Genomic DNA, 8,978 nt, shown 5'->3' with positions numbered 1-8,978 from the left:
CGCCAGCCCAGGACCTCCTCAACCACAGACCAGGTGTAACCACGCCAGCCCAGGACCTCCACATCCGGCTTCTTCACCTGCGGGATCGTCAGAGTCCAGCTCCCCGGACAGCTGATGAAACCGAGGACTACTTCTTGTCTGTAATGAAGCCCTTTTGTGGGGAAAAACTCATTCTGATTGGCTGGTCCTGGCTCCCCAGTGGGTGGGCCTATGCCCTCCCAAGCCCACCCAAGGCTGTGCCCCTGCCCAGTCATGATAAATCCATAGATTAAGGCCATATGATTTTATTTCAATTGACTGATTTCCTCATATGAACTGTAACTCAGTAAAATCATTGAAATTGTTGCATATATTTCTGCTCAGTATAGCTGTAGAATTAGAATCAGTTCTAGAAATACAATCAGTTCTAGAATTACAATCAGATTTAGAATGAGAATGTATTCTATAATTAGAATCAGTTCCATAATTAGAATCAGTTCTAGAATTACAATCAGTTCTAGAATTACAATCAGATTTAGAATGAAAATGTATTCTATAATTAGAATCAGTTCTAGAATTACAATCAGTTCCAGAGTTAGAATCAGTTCTAGAATTACAATCAGATTTAGAATGAGAATGTATTCTATAATTAGAATCAGTTCTAGAATTACAATCAGATTTAGAATGAGAATGTATTCTAGAATTAGAATCAGTTCTAGAATAACAAATCAGATTTAGAATGAGAATGTATTCTATAATTAGAATCAGTTCTAGAATAACAAATCAGATTTAGAATGAGAATGTATTCTAGAATTAGAATCAGTTCTAGAATTACAATCAGATTTAGAATGAGAATGTATTCTAGAATTAGAATCAGTTCTAGAATTACAATCGGATGGACAATGTAACATCGTAGTCAATAACTAAACACACCTTTGATTCCTATTGATAGATCATACATTTAAATCATTGCTTATCTTACTACTAACCTAATGCATATTTATTTAGGTGTACATGGTAGCATCAACACAACATCACTAAGCTCTGATGAACCCTATATCTGGTGAACCCATATTGAAGCGTAGTATCACAGCGATGCTCTACACCACAGAATACAGTGCTCCTATGCTACTACGGTCTGATTAACTATATACACACATCCTATGTGTTTAGCCTAGAGCCTACAAACCACACATCCTATGTGTTTAGCCTAGAGCTGAGAAACCACAAGACAACTGGACCTATACCTTTCATAGAACATATATTTAAAAAACACACACACACACACACACACACACACACACACACACACACACACACACACACACACACACACACACACACACACACACACACACACACACACACACACACACACACACACACACACACACACACGGCTGTTAGTTGGTTGTTGTAATGCAGTGATGGCTGGTATCAACCCCACAGTCCCCTTTCAGCTCAGCCCCTGTTAAAGGTAATGTCCCACCCGCCTTCATAGTAAATGCTGCACATGTCGGATATAAGGGGAAATCACCTTTAAATGTCAAGTCTCCTCCCCTTACACAGCTCTGCCGTTGTTGATCTGACTGAAATAACTATTTAAGACTAGTTTATATTGTGTTAGTCACTGTTATACTACATAAATATTTAATATATAAGACTAGTTTATATTGTGTTAGTCACTGTTATACTACATAAATATTTAATATATAAGACTAGTTTATATTGTGTTAGTCACTGTTATACTACATAAATAACTATTTAATATATAAGACTAGTTTATATTGTGTTAGTCACTGTTATACTACATAAATATTTAATATATAAGACTAGTTTATATTGTGTTAGTCACTGTTATACTACATAAATATTTAATACATAAGACTAGTTTATATTGTGTTAGTCACTGTTATACTACATAAATATGTAATATATAAGACTAGTTTACATTGTGTTAGTCACTGTTATACTACATAAATATTTAATATATAAGACTAGTTTATATTGTGTTAGTCACTGTTATACTACATAAATATTTAATACATAAGACTAGTTTATATTGTGTTAGTCACTGTTATACTACATAAATATTTAATACATAAGACTAGTTTATATTGTGTTAGTCACTGTTATACTACATAAATATTTAATACATAAGACTAGTTTATATTGTGTTAGTCACTGACTATCACTATGTATATCCACATACAGTACCAGTCAAACGTTTGGTCACACCTCCTCATTAAACAGTTTGGCCACACCTCCTCATTAAACAGTTTGGCCACACCTCCTCATTAAACAGTTTGGTCACAACTCCTCATTAAACAGTTTGGCCACACCTCCTCATCAAACTGTTTAATGAGGAGGTGTGGCCAAACTGTTTAATGAGTAGGTGTGGCCAAACTGTTTAATGAGGAGGTGTGGCCAAACTTTTGACTGGTACCGTGTATATATATATATATATATATACACAGTGTGGAGAACAAGTATTTGATACACTGCCGATTTTGCAGGTTTTCCCACTCACGAAGTATGTAGAGGTCTGTAATTTTTATCATATGTACACTTCAACTGTGAGAGACGGAATTTAAAACAAAAACCCAGAAAATGACATTGTATGATTTATAAGTAATTAATTTGCATTATATACATATATAAACAACACTACGCTGTGACTTATTGCATATGACCCATCGGCATTAACCTCAGGGTAAAGGGATGTGGAGGGTGTTCAGACTTTATACAGTAATGTCCTGTAGAAGCCATACGACTGTAGGCCCATATGAATTCCTCTGATTTTACAGTAATGTCCTGTAGAAGCCATACGACTGTAGGCCCATATTAATTCCTCTGATTTTACAGTAATGTCCTGTAGAAGCCATACGACTGTAGGCCCATATTAATTCCTCTGATTTTACAGTAATGTCATGTTGAAGCAATACGACTGCAGGCTTATATTATTCCTCTGATTTTACAGTAATGTCCTGTAGAAGCCATACGACTGTAGGCCCATATTAATTCCTCTGATTTTACAGTAATGTCCTGTAGAAGCCATACGACTGTAGGCCCATATTAATTCCTCTGATTTTACAGTAATGTCCTGTAGAAGCCATACGACTGTAGGCCCATATTAATTCCTCTGATTTTACAGTAATGTCCTGTAGAAGCCATACGACTGTAGGCCCATATTAATTCCTCTGATTTTACAGTAATGTCCTGTAGAAGCCATACGACTGCAGGCTTATATTATTCCTCTGATTTTACAGTAATGTCCTGTAGAAGCCATACGACTGTAGGCCCATATTAATTCCTCTGATTTTACAGTAATGTCCTGTAGAAGCCATACGACTGCAGGCTTATATTATTCCTCTGATTTTACAGTAATGTCCTGTAGAAGCCATACGACTGTAGGCCCATATTAATTCCTCTGATATTACAGTAATGTCATGTAGAAGCCATACGACTGCAGGCTTATATTATTCCTCTGATTTTACAGTAATGTCCTGTAGAAGCCATACGACTGTAGGCCCATATTAATTCCTCTGATTTTACAGTAATGTCCTGTAGAAGCCATACGACTGCAGGCTTATATTATTCCTCTGATTTTACAGTAATGTCCTGTAGAAGCCATACGACTGTAGGCCCATATTAATTCCTCTGATTTTACAGTAATGTCCTGTAGAAGCCATACGACTGTAGGCCCATATTAATTCCTCTGATTTTACAGTAATGTCCTGTTGAAGCCATACGACTGTAGGCCCATATTAATTCCTCTGATTTTACAGTAATGTCATGTTGAAGCCATACGACTGTAGGCCCATATTAATTCCTCTGATTTTACAGTAATGTCCTGTAGAAGCCATGCGACTGTAGGCCCATATTAATTCCTCTGATTTTACAGTAATGTCCTGTAGAAGCCATACGACTGTAGGCCCATATTAATTCCTCTGATTTTACAGTAATGTCCTGTAGAAGCCATACGACTGTAGGCCCATATTAATTCCTCTGATTTTACAGTAATGTCCTGTAGAAGCCATACGACTGTAGGCCCATATTAATTCCTCTGATTTTACAGTAATGTCCTGTAGAAGCCATACGACTGTAGGCCCATATTAATTCCTCTGATTTTACAGTAATGTCCTGTTGAAGCCATACGACTGTAGGCCCATATTAATTCCTCTGATTTTACAGTAATGTCCTGTAGAAGCCATACGACTGTAGGCCCATATTAATTCCTCTGATTTTACAGTAATGTCCTGTAGAAGCCATACGACTGTAGGCCCATATTAATTCCTCTGATTTTACAGTAATGTCCTGTAGAAGCCATACGACTGTAGGTTCATATTATTCCTTTGAGTTGGAGCTAATTAGTGTAAGCCAGCGACACACACACACACACACACACACACACACACACACACACACACACACACACACACACACACACACACACACACACACACACACACACACACACACCTTACTCTGATTTAGATCCCACAAAATGAGAAAAAATCAATAACTAAATTAATTAATAAATACATAACTAAATAACTAAATAAATAGAACACTAACTAAATAAATAACTAAATTAATTAATAAATAAATAACTAAATGAATAAATAACTAAATAACAGTCTTAATTAATGAATAAATACATGTATTAATTAATGAATAACTGAGGAAGGAAGTATTGTTGCTGTTTGTGCTTCTGAAATGGCTCACTGGGGGAGTCAGAACCATTCCTCATTTACTGAGTGGGTGTGTTGTGTGTGTGTGTGTGTGTGTGTGTGTGTGTGTGTGTGTGTGTGTGTGTGTGTGTGTGTGTGTGTGTGTGTGTGTGTGTGTGTGTGTGTCTTGCCGCATTACCAACCCTGTGACATCACACCAAACGAAACTCCAGGAGAGAAGCCGTCAGAACGAGGGATTAGACAGAAAACAAGAGAGAGAGGAGGGAAGGAGAGTTGATTTTCCTATGTGTGTTTGTGTGTGTGTGTGTTCAGGTGTGTGTGTGTCTTAGGTCTGTCCATCATCCTCCTCCTCTTCCTCCCCGGTCACCTCGTCAGAGGGGTATTCAGGGTTGGTGTGTGTGTGTCTTAGCTCTGTCCTTCCTCCTCCTCCTCTTCCTCCCTGGTTACCTCATCAGAGGGGTATTCAGGGTTGGTGTAGGAGAATCCCAGAAACTCGTCTTGGTCCAGGTTCATTATAAACAGTTTATCTGTAGGAGTCAAATCCACTGGCATCTTAGTGAATTCTTTATCAAAGTTACACGTGTCCTTGTTACTCTTCTGTTCCAGAGAATGACGGGGACAGAGAGAGAGAGGAGGGGGAGGGGAGAGAGAGAGAGGAGGGGGAGGGGAGAGAGAGAGGAGGGAGGAGAGAGGGGGAGGAGGGGGAGGGGAGAGAGAGAGGAGGGGGAGGGAAGAGAGAGAGAGGAGGGAGGGAAGAGAGAGAGGAGGGAGGAGGAGGGGGAGGAGGAGAGAGGGGAGGAGGGGGAGGGTGAGGGAAGAGAGAGAGGAGGGGGAGGGAAGAGAGAGAGGAGGGGGAGGGAAGAGAGAGAGGAGGGAGGGGAGAGAGGAGGGGGGCGAAGAGAGAGAGAGGAGGGGGAGGGAAGAGAGAGAGGAGGGAGGGGAGAGAGGAGGGGGGCGAAGAGAGAGAGGAGGGGATGGGGTAGAGAGAGAGGAGGGAAGAGAGAGAGAGGAGGGATGAGGGAGAGAAAAGAGAGTATTGTCAATATTAAAACATAGTTCATTGATGGTGCATGACATTGTGGTGACAGTGGTGGACTGGTGGAAGACAGCAGGATGGTGTAGTGGAGTTGTATAATAACCTATAGAGAGACAAGGGGGAGGGAGAGAAAGAGAGGGGAGGGCTGTGCTGTTCCTGTCCTCTGTGCCAGGAGCCTAGGGGGCATGGGGGCGGGAGAACTAGAGCATCCTCTAAGATAGACAAAGAGACAGAGAGGGAGAGATGGAGGGAGGGAGAGAGAGAGATGGAGGGAGAGAGAGAGATGGAGGGAGCGAGAGAGATGGAGGGAGGGAGAGAGAGAGATGGAGGGAGCGAGAGAGAGAGATGGAGGGAGAGAGATGGAGGGAGAGGAGGGAGGAGAGAGAGAGAGATGGAGGGAGGGAGAGAGATGGAGGGAGGGAGAGAGATGGAGGGAGGGAGAGAGATGGAGGGAGGGAGAGAGATGGAGGGATGGAGAGAGATGGAGGGAGGGAGAGAGATGTAGGGAGGGAGAGAGAGAGATGGAGGGAGGGAGCGCGAGAGAGATGGAGGGAGAGAGAGAGATGGAGGGAGGGAGAGAGATGGAGGGAGGGAGAGAGATGGATGGAGGAGAGAGATGGAGGGAGGGAGAGAGATGGAGGGAGAGAGAGATGGAGGGAGGGAGAGAGATGGAGGGAGAGAGAGAGATGGAGGGAGAGAGAGATGGAGGGAGCGCGAGAGAGAGATGGAGGGAGAGAGAGAGAGAGATATGGAGGGAGAGAGAGAGATGGAGGGAGGGAGAGAGATGGAGGGAGGGAGATGTAGGGAGGGAGAGAGAGAGATGGAGGAAGTGCGAGAGAGATGGAGGGAGAGAGAGATGGTGGGAGAGAGAGATGGAGGGAGGGAGAGAGATGGAGGGAGGGAGGGAGAGAGATGGAGGGAGGGAGGGAGAGAGATGTAGGGAGGGAGAGAGAGAGATGGAGGGAGCGCGAGAGAGAGATGGAGGGAGAGAGAGATGGAGGGAGAGAGATGGAAGGAGAGAGAGAGAGAGATGGAGCAAGAGAGAGATGGAAGGAGCGAGAGAGAGAGATGGAGTGAGGAAGAGAGATAGATGGAGGGAGAGAGAGATAGAGGGAGGAAGAGAGATACAGTCAGACTACAGTCAGAGAGAGATACAGTCAGACTACAGTCAGAGAGAGATACAGTCAGACTACAGTCAGAGAGAGATACAGTCAGACTACAGTCAGAGAGAGATACAGTCAGACTACAGTCAGAGAGAGATACAGTCAGAGAGAGATACAGTCAGACTACAGTCAGAGAGAGTGTACAGAGTACAGGGAACTGGAGAGAGATACAGTCAGACTACAGTCAGAGAGATACAGTCAGACTACAGTCAGAGAGAGATACAGTCAGACTACAGTCAGAGAGAGATACAGTCAGACTACAGTCAGAGAGAGATACAGTCAGACTACAGTCAGAGAGAGTGTACAGAGTATAGGGATTTGAAGAGAGAGATACGATAGAGTAGAGACCAGAAACCACACAGAGATACAAAATCTATGTAGAATAGAGATAACCAGATAGATACAGAGATACTGTAGAATAGAGATAACCAGATAGATACAGAGATACTGTAGAATAGAGATAACCAGATAGATACAGGCAGAAACTACACAGAGATACTGTAGAATAGAGATAACCAGATAGATTCAGAGATACTGTAGAATAGAGATAACCAGATAGATACAGGCAGAAACTACACAGAGATACTGTAGAATAGAGATAACCAGATAGATACAGGCAGAAACTACACAGAGATACTGTAGAATAGAGATAACCAGATAGACACAGAGATACTGTAGAATAGAGATAACCAGATAGATACAGGCAGAAACTACACAGAGATACTGTAGAATAGAGATAACCAGATAGACACAGAGATACTGTAGAATAGAGATAACCAGATAGATACAGAGAAACTACACAGAGATACTGTAGAATAGAGATAACCAGATAGATACAGGCAGAAACTACACAGAGATACTGTAGAATAGAGATAACCAGATAGACACAGAGATACTGTAGAATAGAGATAACCAGATAGATACAGAGATACTGTAGAATAGAGATAACCAGATAGATACAGGCAGAAACTACACAGAGATACTGTAGAATAGAGATAACCAGATAGATACAGAGATACTGTAGAATAGAGATAACCAGATAGATACAGGCAGAAACTACACAGAGATACTGTAGAATAGAGATAACCAGATAGATACACGCAGAAACTACACAGAGATATATAGAGAACCAGACACAGAGATATATAGAGAACCAGACACAGAGATATATAGAGAACCAGACACAGAGATATATAGAGAACCAGACAGAGATATATAGAGAACCAGACAGATATATAGAGAACCAGACAGAGATATATAGAGAACCAGACAGAGATATATAGAGAACCAGACAGAGATATATAGAGAACCAGACAGAGATATATAGAGAACCAGACAGAGATATATAGAGAACCAGACAGAGATATATAGAGAACCAGACAGAGATATATAGAGAACCAGACAGAGATATATAGAGAACCAGACAGATATATAGAGAACCAGACAGATATATAGAGAACCAGACAGAGATATATAGAGAACCAGACAGAGATATATAGAGAACCAGACAGAGATATATAGAGAACCAGACAGAGATATATAGAGAACCAGACAGAGATATATAGAGAACCAGACAGAGATATATAGAGAACCAGACAGAGATATATAGAGAACCAGACAGATATATAGAGAACCAGACATACTGAAACTACAGCCGCAGAGGATATGTGTGCTGGTGTAGAAACAGAGAGAGGACAGGAGATGCTTCGTCGAGAAGAACACAACTTCTCCTACCTTCTGTTAATCCTCCCATAGGATGTTCACCAGCCCATCTCTGGTCCTGGTAGCTGGGCAGGACATCCACTAGAGTCCCTGGTCTGAGGCCTAACCAGACCTGCACCCCAGCCCCATCTCTGGTGCGGGTAGCTGGGCAGAACATCCACTAGAGTCCCTGGTCTGAGGCCTAACCAGACCTGCACCCCAGCCCCATCTCTGGTGCGGGTAGCTGGGCAGGACATCCACTAGAGTCCCTGGTCTGAGTGAGGCCTAGCCAGAACACTGGCCCCACTAGGTTAGGCAGAGCTCATAGTGGTGAAAGATAGGGAAAGAGGGATACAGAAAGAGACAGAGAGAGAGAGAGAGAGAGAGAGAGAGAGAGAGAGAGAG

General features: G+C 42.0%; 1 long non-coding RNA gene across 1 annotated transcript; it reads right to left on the bottom strand.

Annotated features, from left to right (window-relative positions):
- Positions 1-3,000: 3,000 nt before the first annotated feature.
- On the bottom strand, positions 3,001-8,927 carry LOC127927449 (uncharacterized). Its single transcript, XR_008127555.1, has 2 exons — positions 8,607-8,927; positions 3,001-5,270 (listed from the first exon to the last, which is right to left on the bottom strand). It is a non-coding gene; the product is annotated as an uncharacterized LOC127927449 (long non-coding RNA).
- Between the last annotated feature and the right edge of the window lie 51 nt (positions 8,928-8,978).

This window comes from Oncorhynchus keta, unplaced genomic scaffold, assembly GCF_023373465.1.
Source record: "Oncorhynchus keta strain PuntledgeMale-10-30-2019 unplaced genomic scaffold, Oket_V2 Un_scaffold_1413_pilon_pilon, whole genome shotgun sequence".
Lineage (NCBI taxonomy): Eukaryota > Metazoa > Chordata > Actinopteri > Salmoniformes > Salmonidae > Oncorhynchus > Oncorhynchus keta.
Note: the sequence above shows the minus strand (reverse complement) of the source record. Positions and strands in the feature narration are given on the sequence as shown.